This window comes from Dama dama, chromosome 17 (assembly GCF_033118175.1).
Source record: "Dama dama isolate Ldn47 chromosome 17, ASM3311817v1, whole genome shotgun sequence".
In the NCBI taxonomy this organism is placed as follows: Eukaryota; Metazoa; Chordata; class Mammalia; order Artiodactyla; family Cervidae; genus Dama; species Dama dama.
In genome coordinates this window covers 33,024,374-33,038,546 of record NC_083697.1, presented here as the reverse complement: position 1 = coordinate 33,038,546, position 14,173 = coordinate 33,024,374, and the positions used below count along the sequence as shown (strand labels likewise).

The 14,173-nt window shown below is 39.7% G+C and overlaps 1 protein-coding gene and 1 pseudogene across 1 annotated transcript in view; one reads left to right on the top strand and one right to left on the bottom strand.

Moving 5' to 3' along the window:
• The window catches only part of STPG2 (sperm tail PG-rich repeat containing 2), a 355,392-nt gene that overhangs the window by 103,364 nt on the left and 237,855 nt on the right, over nucleotides 1-14,173 (bottom strand). The window lies entirely within an intron of this gene.
• On the top strand, nucleotides 1,361-2,149 carry LOC133071563 (DNA fragmentation factor subunit alpha-like; annotated as a pseudogene).

Sequence of the window (14,173 nt, the reverse complement as noted above, 5' to 3'; positions counted from 1 at the left end):
AATGAACTAATTATTGCTACTTGCAGCAACATAGATTACAGCCTACAAATTAAAAGGTTGAGAGAAAGAAGCCAGACACAAAACAAAACCCACCATATTCAATTTTTATATAAGTTGAAACACAGTGAAAATAAACCAATGGTGTCAAAAACCAGAACAGTGGTTACTGTGGGGCAAAAGAAGTAAGTGGGGGGGTTAAGAATGCTTGTAATATTCTATTTCTTCATTTGATAATGGTTATTTGGGTGTTTATAAAAAACCATTGAGATATAAAGCAATAATTTTATACCTTCTATAATATTTTAATATAAAAAATGTTTTTATTATAAAAAGTACATGGTGTGGAAGTTACTCATTATAATTAGATAAAGGTTTGTCCTCTGAAATCATAAATTTAATATTTCTGTTATTGCTTTGTAATATACTTATAACAAAAATTACACCTATGATCCCTAAAATGCTAACAGATACATCGAACCTATGATGGCAAAATTTAGCTTTATATGTAAAGAGGCTTTTAAAATATGTTTTCAATATCCTAATATTTCCTAGAATTTCACATTTCATTACATTTCCTCAAAATACAAATCACTCTGCAGTGAAGAATAATCTGCATATATAATCTTGAATTCAGACAACGAAACCTTCTAACAACATCAAATAATGTTTTAAGAGAATTGTAATGTATTTAGGTAACCAATGCTGACTCTACAAAGTACGCTACAAAAAAATCAATTTTTATCACTTGAAATCTATTGCAATTAGAGAGCAATGCCAAGTCACTGACACACTAATGGGTTTCAAAATATTTCAAAAAGAACAAGGAAATTGCTAAGTGTTTAATTGAAATGCAGTTCCAATAATTATAGCAAATTGGATAATATGAGCTTTCTGGAAAGCTACCATATAAAACTATCATATTGAGTTTTAATAAATTTGCAGAATCATCTAGATACACTTTATATAACAATTATCCTACATTGAACTATGTAAAATCTTTTATTATATCTTCTAACATAAATTGAGTTAATTTTTATGTTCCAAGTGTTTGAATTTTAATTTAATTTTAGAACAGTGTAGCATTTCTGAAAACGATCTGCTCCACAAATTCAACACGGCTTGCTTGAAAAGAATATTATATCTAACTAAAACATATTTTTCATGTATTCAACTGCAGTACTCTACTGCATAGAAATGATTAAGCTTTAGGAACAGGATTATCTGATCCTGACATGTTAAATTGGGCTTCTGGTTGCTCAGCTCCATTTCCAGGCATGCCGTGGGGGATGGAGTTGGGGAGGACTCCTGTGCCCCAGGCTACCTGACTTCTCCATGTCAGTCTGGGCCCACCCTGAAGAGGATGGAGGTGGCCAGTGGCCCTGCAGCTCCAGAACCCGGCGAGATCTGGGCTCTAAAGCAGTGTCTGCTGCGCCACAACAGCCGGGAACAGCATGGCGTGACGGCCTCACGCCTCGAGAAGCTGAGGAACAAGGCTTGTGACGTTCTGGCCATTGATAAGTCCTAGGCACCAGTCACCCTGGTCCTGGCAGAGTATAGCACCATGGTGGATGATGATGATTACTTTCTGTGTCTTCCTGCCAATACTAAGTTTGTGGCATTGGCTGGGAATGAGAAGTGGACACACAATTCAGATGCAGGTACAGCTTGGATAACCCAAGAGTTCTTCAACAGAGATGAAACAGACAGCGGGGTAGGGTTGAAGTGGAAGAAAGTGGCCAGTCAGCTGAAGGAAGACCTATCCAGCATGTCCTCCTGCTGTCCAAGGAGGAGCTCCAGATGCTCATTGATGTTTGGAGCTGCCTCAGTAATTCGGCCAAAGTCATGTGACAGTCCAGGGGCTCCAGAACACCCTCCAGCAGGTGTTTGACCAAAGACAGGAAGCCTGTCAGTCCAGACAGATCATGGAGCTTTACCTCCAGGCTTTGGAGAAGGAAGGCTGCATCTTGAAGCAGCAAGAGTCCAGAGCTGACCTCAGGGATGAAAGGGACACTGCTGACACGGGCATTAAAGAGAGCTCCTCTGAAGTTATGCCTGAAGCCAGATCCTCTTAGTGCTGAAGGAGAAATCTGCCCCAGAGCTGAGTTTGTCTACTCAGGATTTGGAAGTTGGCGAGCACCAGGGACCCTGACCTTTGCAGGGAGACAGTTGTATCAGGATTTTTTCACCTCTGCAGACCCTAAATCATAGCTGCCAATTTGCCTATTATTACACGCAAAACTTCCCTTGTAGCTCAGTTAGTAAAGAATCTGCCTACAATTCAAGAGACCTGGATTTGATTCCTGGGTTGGGAAGATCCCCTGGAGAAAGAAATGGCAACCCACTCCAGTATTCTCGCCTGGAGAATCCCATGGACCGTAACCTGTCAGGCACCTCTGTCCATGGGATTGCATGAGTTGGACACAACTTAGCGACTAAACCACCACCACCACCACCATTAATGTGTTAAATTGGGCTTCCTTAGTCTCTCAGCTGGTAAAGAATCCACCTGCAATGCAAGAGACCTGGGTTTGATTGATCCCTGTGTCAGGAAGATCCCCTGAAGAAGGGAAAGGCTACCCACTCCAGTATTCTGGCCTGGAAAATTCCATGGTATAGTCCATGGAGCCGCAAAGAGTTGGACACCACTGAGCAACTTTCACTTTCACTTTTCAACATGTTAAATTGAAACTTGAAAACCATAATTTCTGACCAAAAAGTTGTAACAATTAGACATAATAAGTAGAACCACTTAAAACTGAAATTTAGTGTTTATATTACAAATATACAAGTATTGTTCATAGCTGTGCCACTCATTTCATTGTCTTTCCTGCTCCATTTTAAGTTCTTTGAGAACTTTTCTTTCTTCTTTGCTTTTCCATGTATTTGGCATGCCTATCTGTGCAGTGCTTAGTTGTTCAGTCATGTCTGACTCTTTGCAGCTCCATGGACCACAGCCCACCAGGCTCCTCTTTCTTTGGGGATTCTCCAGGCAAGAATACTGGAGTGGGTTGTCATGTCCTCCTCCAGGGTATTTTCCCAACTCAGGGATCGAACCCAGGCCTCCCACATTGCAGGCAGATTCTTCACCATCTGAGCCACCAGGGAAGATCTTAGCATGTCTACAGACCCTGTCAATAATGTAAAATATCATCTATAACTCTTCTATAGTCAAGCACAACAGGTAACTTATAACATTCATTTTGTTCCTGGAGACACTACTCTTGTTTTGCCCTTCTGCTAGGTCTGATACTTGGTTGCCTTCTAGGATTTATCTGCAGCAATATCCTGGGAATTCCTTCACCCTTTTTCTGTATTGAATCCTGTATCTTTTGTCTTCTGCATTCATGGCCCTCTTGTCTGGGGTACACATCCTCTGGTAATTTGTTGAAAAAGTGTTTAGGGAAGATAATTTTGGTGAGAACTTGTATATCTGAAAACCTCTTTTTTTAACCTTCATACTAGATTGATCCTGTGGGTGAGAAGAGAATTCTGGATTGGAAATTATTTTCTCTGGGCATTTGAAAGGCATTATGCACAGTCTCAAAGCTTCTAATGTTGCTGTTGAGAACTGTAAAACATTCTAATGTTTAGACATTGTGTATACACTCTTCTTTTCCCTTTTCCAAAACACTGTAGGAAATTCTATTCATGCTCATTTTCACAAAATCTCATGATATGACTTTGCTTATTGATTGTGCTGGGCACTCTGTGGCATCTTCAAATCAAGAAAATGCACTTTACTCAGTATTCTATATTCTTACACTTCTCCCCAACCTTAATGCTAATATCACATTATTCTCAGAACATTCTTTTCATTTTGGAATGGTCTTTCAAGGACTAGTATAACTTGTGTCTGGTGCATTCTGATTTCTTTCAACCACCAAGACAACACAAGCTATGATGAACACGTAAACCAGACAGGAACCCAGGGTTAGTAATCTGGCCAATGATATAGCTGGTATTACTCAGAACTAAAATTACAACAGATGGAGCTCATATTCAAACCCCCAGATTTGTTTCTTTTTTCTTTCTTCTTTAAGATTCACTTGCCCATAGTATATACTGGGGAAGACATCCATCTCCCCTCAACTCTCAGATTTGTAGATGCTGGGGAAGGAACAATGGGAGTAATTGTTTAATGAGTACAGAGTTTCAGTTTTACAAGATGGAAAGAGTTCTGAAGATGGGTGGCAATAATGCTTGAAGAAATGGATGTATTTAATACCACTGAACTATACACTTAAAATGGTTAAGATGATCATGTAACATTAATTTGTTCAATATATTTACAACTTACTTAAAAATAATCTATAAATTTGTTTATACATTTTTAATATTTTCTTCTACCTATTTTCCATTTCTGCCTTTAAACTCCTGGAAGCAAAAAATATATTTGTTTGTTTGACAGAACTTTCCAAATTTGGGGCAGGGGGAAGACATCACAGCATAAACTCAAAAAACAGTGTATACATGTATCAGGATAAATATATAGAAAAGCATATCTAGGTTCATCATAGTAAAACTGTTGAAAACCAAAGAAAAAGAAACATATTTAAATTATCTTGAGAACAAATATACATTATCTTCAAGGAAGCAATACCTAGATGGACAATATTTAGGATTCTATACAGAAACAATGGAAGCTAAAATACAATTGAATGATCGTTTTCAAGTGCAGAACAATCACTGTCACTATTTAAAATTTAAAACCCAAGTGAAATATGGAAGGGGAAAAAACACAAAAATCAAATAACTAGAATGTCTCAACCAGCACTAATGGAGAAATCTCAATTCCTATATACAAATAAATTAGAGATAGAATGACATCAAAAGAAGGAAAAATTGAGGAATGTGTTCACTATAATTGAGTAAACTAATTCTGATAAGCAGAATTTTGAATATATCATTCCAAGATTCCTATCTCCTGGTTAACCAAACAAGCACTAATCTGTCAACTACTATGAAGACATTTTTGTTGATGTAACTGAAGTACCAGTCAATGGATCTTCCCTGGTGGCTCAGTGGTAAAGAATCCGCATGCCAATGCAGGCAATGTGGGTTCAATCCGTGGGTCGGGATGATCCCCTGGAGAAGGAAATGGCAACCTACTCTAGTGTTCTTGCCTGGAATATCCCATGGGCTGAAGGGCCTGGAGAGCTACAGTCCACAGGGTCACAAAGAGTTGGACACAACTTAGAAACTAAACAACAGTTTATCTTAAAACATGGAGATTATTGGATGAACCTGACCCAATTAGGTGAATCCTTTATTTTATTTTATTTATTTATTTATTTATTTTTTGGCTCCTTCAGGAATTTCAGACAATAGAGTATAAGGATTAGGCACCACGGGGTGTAAAGGAACTATAGCCTCATTTATTAATCATAAATCTTGAACTAGTCTCCATTTACCATTTGATTTCTTTATACCCAAAATAGGAGTATTTCATGGACTGTTACAGGGAATTAATAGTCCCTGCTCCTTTAAATTCTCAATGATGGGTTTTAACCCTTCCTTAACCTCAGGTTTCAGTGGATACTGCTTCTTATGTGGAAATAAGTGTGGGTCTTTGAGCTTGACAACTACAAGAATAGCATTTTGTGCTTGACCCACAGATTTTCCATCAGCCCATACTCCAGGATTTACATTTTGTTCAATTAAAGGGAGAAAAAGGGAAGGCTCCATATTCATGAAAACAGAAGCATGGGCCTTGCTCAGTATATCCCTCCCAAAAGGGGTGAGGGAGACTCAGGCAAAATCAGAAACTCGTGTGAAAATAGCACCGAATTCCAGTCACAACTGACAGATACACTGAAGTAATATGTTTTGGCTCGTCCAGACAGTCCCATTATGGAAGCGGATCGGGAAGAAAGTGGGCCAGGGGCTTCAGTAAGCACGGAGTAAGTTGCTCTAGTATCTAAAAGGAAATCAATGGATTGGCCTCCACAGTTATTAATACCTCGGGTTCCTCAGGTGTAATTAGGATGGGAGCTTGTGTGGGGACCCCCGGACACCTTCAGTCCTGATTGTCTTGAGAGTCCGACCCCTGAAACCTATGCCTCTGGGGGCAGTCTCTCTTCCAGTGTGGTCCTTTGCAGACGTGGAGGCGGGGGCAGCTTAGATGCCTGAGGGCAATCCTGTTTGAGGTGCCCCTCCTTTCCACAGTAATAGCAAGCCTGTGTCTTTTCACCTGGGTCCCTCTGGGCGTTTCTCAGGCTGTTTAAGGACAGTTTTCATAGCCGTTGCGAGGGCTTCCGCCTTTTCCTTTGTCCTTTTCTGCCTTTCTTTCTTTTCCTCATATTCCCTTCCATAATAGACTGTCTGAACCTATTGAAACAGATTATCCAAAGACTGATTTGGTCCATACGCCCATTTTAATAGCTTATGGCGGATATCTGGAGCCGACTGAGTGAGAAATCTATCCCTTAAGATCACTTTTCCCTCTTCACTTTCTGGATCAATTTCAGTGAATCTGCGAAGGGCTTCTCTCAGTCTATCTAGGAATTTACCAGGAGCTTCCTTCTCCTCCTGTTCTATGTCTGCCAATTTGCCATAGTTTAAAGCATGAGCCTGCCTGAGTCCTTCAAGAATACATCTGACAAAATGACTCTGATCCCATCTTTCTTTCACTGTGTTGTAGTCCCAGTCTGGTTCTGCAGCTGGGACCACCTGATTCTCAGTGAGGAGGGTGGTTATCTTGTCCTCCCTCTCCCCTACTGATTCCATACCAAACCATCCATCTCCATAAGCAACCGCTTTTCCCAAAACTTGAGTCTTTGAGTTGGAAGTCAGCGTTTGTCCCAAGATATACATCACATCCTTCCAAGTAAGGTCATAAAGCAGAGTAACACCTTTAAAAGCTCTAATATATTTTTCTGGGTCCTCTAAATAGTCTCCCAGATCCTCCTTGATTTTTTGTATTTCTTGATAAGAAAAAGACCAGCCCAGGTTGGATGCATGAGACAAGTGCTCGGGCCTGGTGCACTGGGAAGACCCAGAGGGATCGGGTAGAGAGGGAGGTGGGAGGGGGGATCAGGATGGGGAATACATGTAAATCCATGGCTAATTCATGTCAATGTATGACAAAAACCACTACAATATTGTAAAGTAATTAGCCTCCAACTAATAAAAATAAATGAAAAAAAAAAAGAAAGAAAGAAAGAAAAAGGCTTGTTAACTCTCAGTCTGATTATTTCTCCCGGTGGGTGCTTCATGAAGAGGCAACAGCTTGTGTGGCGGTTCCTCAGTCTCTCTTCCTGCTCTACGCATATGATCTCAGGGATAGATTGGAGAAACATGCTTTTCTTTCTCTCTTTGTCTCCTGTCCTCCATCTCATCTAGCAAAGTAGGAGGACAGGAGGGAGCTGAAGGTGTCACACCCAAATCTATACCCTTAGGACGTAAGTCTGGCATATTTCACAGAGAGAAAAAGGGCAACACATTCTTCCACCCATTTCCCTTGTTTTCTACAGAACCGATCTAATTGTAAAACAGTATTATACTTAAGAGATCCTCCAACCGGCCACCGTTCACCATCCTCCAATGGATACCGTGGCCATGCAGGATCACATAGGAAGACCAGGAGTGTCTTCTCTAAGCTCTGGGGATCAAATCTATCCCAGTTTTTAAGGATACAGTTCAAAGGAATGAGGCTGGAATTGTTAGCTCTCATCTGTAAGAGAGAAAAAATCAACCAGCACCATCTTTCTACCGGAGGCATCCCTCCCTGCTCTAGATGGAGTTGTAGACAGACTTTACACCAAAGTTTTCCTTCCCTGGTCAGACTTAGTCTGTCCCTTACCAACACAGGCGACCTATTCGTCCCTCCCTGTCCTACCATCGAGATGGGCAGAGATGCACGAGGGGTAGGCCTGATGGCATCCCTGACTGATATCCAGCTCCTCACCATTAAAACCTTGCTTGCCTCTGATGCCACCGGGGGTGCAATCAGAGTAGCCTTCCGGAATGCCTCCCAGGCTAAACCGCTGAGGGAAACATTCGTCACCTGAGTGTCTGTGCGCGACCCCGAGTATATTCCTGACCACAATAAGACCGATACGAACTTGAAACTGAGATGTTCCTTCGAAGCGTCACCACACCAGTACAAGCCTCCTCTTATCCACTAAAAGCCAACATTACCAAAGGAAAAAAAAAATCACCTGTAGTTCCAATCTGAGTGACATTTACTTCAGAGATGCTCTTGGAGCTAGAACTCCATCTAGTTTCCAAAATTTCCATGCCAAGCGAGGCTAGGTGCTTCCTGACTACCAATCCAAGTTTGGGAACCTAAGTCATAGTATGCAGTAACAGATCACAAGTCTCTTGAAAGTCTATGATCCGATAGATTAGGTTAGTACTTCTAATTTTTGAGGAGTTATGAAATGGTCAAAGAGACCGAAAAGCTTGACCGAGAAAGGAGAGTTTGGTGTACACACTTTGCCCATTTCTGCTTGGTCCAAAGGAGGCATTAGGTGCCTCTTGGCATTGGCAGGTCGGTATAAACCTCCGACAGGTTTCTGCCATAAGCCGTATGAGGTTACCGCGGGACCGCAGAGCAGGGCTCCTCACTTGCTTCGCGCAGGGCATGTCATTCACTAACAGAGTTAGTAAAGTACAGCAGGAAACATGTCCGCTAGGAGAACAAAGAACTAGAGCTCCAAGCATCCTTACCTTGTCGTGAAGAATCCCAGACGAGCCCCCAAGATGAAAGGTTGTTGCTGGATCATGCAAAAACACCGGGGTTCCTGGCCTCTGGAGGAGAAGAATTCAATCCAGGGCCAGAGACGAGGCTGGATCGCTCAGAGCTTTTGTGTAATAAACTTTTATTAAAGTATGAAGGAGACAGAAAGCTTCTGACATGGACATCAGAAGGGGGGAGAAAGAGTACCCCAGGTGAATCCTTTAAAAGTAGAGAGTTTTCTCTACCTAGTGGCAGATGAGGAAGTCAAATATCTGAAGCATAGTAAGATTTTGACATGCCTCTCCTAGCTTAAGGACAGAGGAAGCCATGTGCCTAGGAATGCAGGCAGGTTGCATTCAACCAGAGCTCAGAGTGCCCCCTGGCTGACTGTAGCAAAGAAACAGGGACCCCAATCCTAAAACCATGAAGACCTTAATTCAGTCAACAGCTTGAATGAATGTGGGGACAGATACTTCCCTGGAACCTTCAAATAAGAGTCTAGTTTCACCAACACTGATTTTTTAACCTTTTTGAGAGCTTAAGCATATAACCTCAATGAGATGTCCAGACTTCTGACCAACAGAACTGTGGGCTTAATAAAGGGGTTTTGGTTTAAGCCACTGAGTTTGTGGTAATTTGTTATATACAGCAATAAAAAACAAATACACTAGTAATGTATGTTTAGACCCATAAGACATCATAAACAATAATATACCTTAAGAAGACTATTTGTATGTATAACATGAAGACCAAAAAAAATTTTCAAAAAACAAAACATGAATTAAAGATATTGGTCACAGTTTGTGAGTTAATCAAAGGTGCTCTTATTTCCCATACATAAGGACTACATTGGTCACATTAAGAATGAGATGAATGCTCATATTAAAGGAATAGAAGGGGAAAATGAGATACTTGCTTAGGGTCACTTAGCTCATAAATAAGCCCCAATTAGAATGCATTCTGTCAGAATCTAGTTTATTTTTATCTTAGTATATCAAGTTGCTTTCAATAGAATGTGCTCAAGAAAGAACAACAAATACACCGCTTAATTATCACAACATATAAATATTAGCTCTTAGGTACTGCCTGGTACAAATTAGCTGCTCACTACATTTATTGGAAGAATGAATGCATTAATGGAAGAAGGAAAAAAACATATCAAATAATTGGCACCATAAAATGCAAAGTCTGTCCAGTTACAATCTCCATTACTTTTGCTGACATAATTTGCTTTACTTCAATAACTTACAGTATTCTGATAAAATGCAATAACAGAAATACTTTTTATATTTATCTTAAATGTCAAACAATAGATTAGTCTAGCAAACCCCATGTTTAGGTTATTAATTTTGGACTTTCTAAGGTGCATTTTGTTCAATTCCTTTAAAGGTCCAGTCCTTTTTAAAAAAAAAAAAAAAAAAACCTTAAAAAAGAGAAATTGTGAATTAACTCAGCTTACAAATATTTGATTACATTGAATTTCTTTTTGCATTTCCAAAGTCACTGTATCCAGCACAGTGGATGGCCAGAGTACAATCTTCCAATATTTGTTGATTTTTCACACAGAGGGGGAAGGAGAGGGTGGGACAGACTGACAGGGTAGCACTGGTGTATACACACGCCCATGCATATGAGAGAGAGCTGGTGGGAAGTGGCTGTGTAACACCAGGAGCTCAGCCTGGGGCTGTGTGAGGACACACACGGGTGGGACAGAGGAGGCGGGCTCAGGAGGGAGGAGATGTATGTACACTCACGTTGTCGTACACAGAAGCCAACACAGCACTGTAAAGCAATTATCCCCCAATTAAAGATAAGTTCTAAAAAACCTGATGATAAAAAAGGATAGTTAAGTCAATGAAAATAAAAAATAAAAAATAAACTTCAGGTGAGCTGATGATGTCAGTGCTCCATCCAGATTTCTCAGCTTGTTGTTAGTACATTTTACACATTTCCAACTACTGTGTGCTTTTCCTTACAGCAGCCAGCATCTATGGCTCTTTTTCAGAAGAATGCTGTCAGGAGCCCAGTTTGCCTATAAGCTCAGAAATCCAGATGTACACGGGATTTTATGTGCCCCCAAGGCAGCCCTTAATCAATGGCTGATAGATGTACAAGTATGAAAGTGTCAGTGCATTTGCTTCTGAACAGGACAGCTTTTAGGTATAGCTTGCATTGCAAGTATCCCCTTGGAGTCTCAAATTAGGCATTGCTTTGAAAGTGATTATCGTGATGTCTATCATAATGTAAGAACTTACTGAAGTGAAGTGAAAGTCGCTCAGTCATGTCCAACTCTTTATGACCCAATGGGCTGTAGCCCACCAGGCTCTTCTGTCCATGGAATTTTCCAGGGCAGAATACTGAAGTGAGTGGCCATTTCCTTCCCCAAGGGCTCTTCCCAACTCCAGGATCAAACCCAGGTCTCCCGCATTGTGGCAGATGCTTTACTGTCTGAGCCACCAGGGAAGCCCCCATTCCCTTGGAGATCAGGCTAAACTTAGGCTACCCTCTGTAGGACTTTGCCACAGACTGCATCGCTGCTGGGCTTCCACCCCTTCCAGTCCCTGTTTTTCCCAATCTTTTACCAATTTCTCATAGATATCTCCTTAATAAATAATTTGAATTCTTATCTCAGGGTCTGTTTCTGGAGAACCTGACTTAATATTGATATATTAAGTTTCTTGGCATTGCTTCAGTTTGTCTAAAGGCCCAAGGTGGAAGTATATAGGAAAACAAATAGAATGAATAGGAACACTCTCATTTTGTTAGCTTGAGCGGGGACCTACAAATGTGGGTAAGAATTCCATACTCAAAAAAACATATGGTGAATCCTAAATGAGATAACTGTGACATATTGTGAAATGATAAATCCTAACTCACTTGCATTAAACTTAATCTGGGTGCTTGTTAACAATGTAGATCCTGCTCGACTTTCCCATCCTAATGAAATACTCCCTGAAGGAGAAGGGTGTCTTCAACAACACGTTGACATTTTATCACAGTTTGGTCCCTAAAGCAGTAGTACTGCTTGGACCTAGAGTCTCAAGTTGCTTTTTAAATATTTCTAGAAATGTCTTTATTCCAGATCTTACCTATCTTTCATGAAAATCTCATTTCTAGTTCTTACTCCTCTTGCCATAGGAACTAAAACCTGGTCCAAGAAACATATTGAGAACAGATGCATCACCGTACATTTCATTCTCTTCTGCTTTTCTTCTAATCCTCTTCTCCCCTGAGATTTTCCTTCATCCTTCAGTTATAAATACATTTCCCTTATATACAAAGGAATGCAAAATGTACCAGGAAATGAAGATGATGTCTACACTTAAAACTGTATCAGGGGGCTGCTTATCATCCTCAGAAACTCTGTTTATAAAGTCAAGTTGAATTATTGCCTAGGGACTGACCTACGTCATACTATTAATAGAGTCTCTGTCTTACAGCTGACTCACCTTTATATGTTCTGAAATTATTTGGTCATTTATATATTTATATACACAGGTATATAAAAACCCCAAGGAATGAGAAAGAATTCATGCTAATCAGACTAATAACCAAAGGATTTATACATTTAATGTCAATTTATTAATTAAAACTATACTTAGAAAACAGTAGTTAAAAGCACAGGTCCATGTGCCAACATCTTATATTTGAATGCCTGCTATCTTCAAAATGTGAGAGCTTAGGCAAGTAACATAAGCTAAGATTTGGTTGCTTTTTCTGTAAAGTGTGATGACTATAGGATTGTTGTGAAAATTAAATTAGTTAATATATACAAAGTATTTTGAAAAGTGTCTGTTGACACTATGAAGTGTTGATAAATTACTGTTCTTGCTAAAAGTGATTCCTAGTCAAGACCCATTATTGTCAATGACATTAGTGATAAAAATGGAATTAGACCTATGTTATATGGGTAAAAATGAAATATTTAATATGATGTCTTTAGGAAAAAATTCCTAAAATTTTGAATACAGATTAGAGATGGTATTATTTACCCTTATTCTCTATAAATTCAAATTTCCTTCATAAATAATTTCATTATAATCACATTATAATTTACATTCTTGTATAATTTACATTCTTGTATAATTTACATTCTTGTATACTAGCCGCGTGCATGTGCGTTCTCAGCCATGTCTGACTCTTTGCGACCCCATGGACTGTAGCCCACTGGACTCCTCTTCCATGGGATTTTCTAGGCAAGAATACTAGAGTGGGTTGCCATTTCCTATTCCAGCGGATCTTCTCAACCGAGGGGTTGAACCTCCATCTCTTGCATTGGCAGGTGGATTGTTTACCACTGCACCACCTGGGAAGCCCTTATACTAGCTGCCTCCTCATAATCTAGAGAATTACTAGACTTGGACACAGTGAAAATGGGTGGGGGGCTTAAAGTTTCTCAAATCCAACTTCCCACTCTCTGCAGAAATACATCCCAAAGCATTCCTGAAAGTTAAGTCATTCAGCTCATGGATAGAGACCTCCTGTAATAAGAAGCCTCCTAACTGTTGAAACAACTTCCATTAGAAGGCAAGCCTGACCACTTAAAGCTGTATTATATTTGCCTAAATCTTCACACATTTTTGCTAATATTTAATTTGATTAGCTTTCTTCAGATTGGAAGGTCCAAGGGCTTCCCTGAGAGCTCAGTTGGTAAAGAATCTGCCTGTGATTCAGGAAACCCCAATTCAATCCCTACGTTTGGAAGATCCCCTGGAGAAAGGAAAGGCTACCCACTCCAGTATTCTGGCCTAGAGAATTTCATGGACAGAAGAGCCTGGTGGGCTACAGTCCATGGGGTCACAAAGAGTTGGATACGACTGAGCAAATTTCACTTCACTCACCGAAGCTAAACATCTTCATGAATTATAACTGAGGATTATATAAATTTATAAAACAGTTGTTTTTTCCTTGAAGTCACCATATCATTTAATAAGCAAAATATTTTGTTGTTACAGATGAAATGTGAACATTTTTTAATACATAGTGCTTTGATCTACTAAAAAATATATATATGCAATTATAAATCCATATGATTTATTATACTTATTTTAGATTCCACGAGAATTTGCCACTATGTACTTCTCAAGCTTGCTGTTATATACTGTACATGTTGAATGCTTTGTAGTGTCACGTTCTGTGTTTAGGAAATCTGTAATAAAGAGCTGCTCCACTACTGAAGAGTTACAAGCACTCCATATTTATTGCAGTACTATTCACATTAGTCAAGATATGGATACAACCTTAAGTGCTCATGAAAAGGTAAATGGATATAGACGATGTGGCCCATGCCAAACACACACACAATGGAATATTGTTCAACTACAAGAAAGAAGGAAATCCTGCCACTTGTAATAACAACATGGATGGTCTTCAATGACATTATACTAAGATAAATCAGAGAGAGAAAGAAAAATACCATATGATATCACTTACATGTGGAATCTAAAGTCAAACACCAAAAAAAAAAAAAAATACAGTAAAATGGTGGTGACC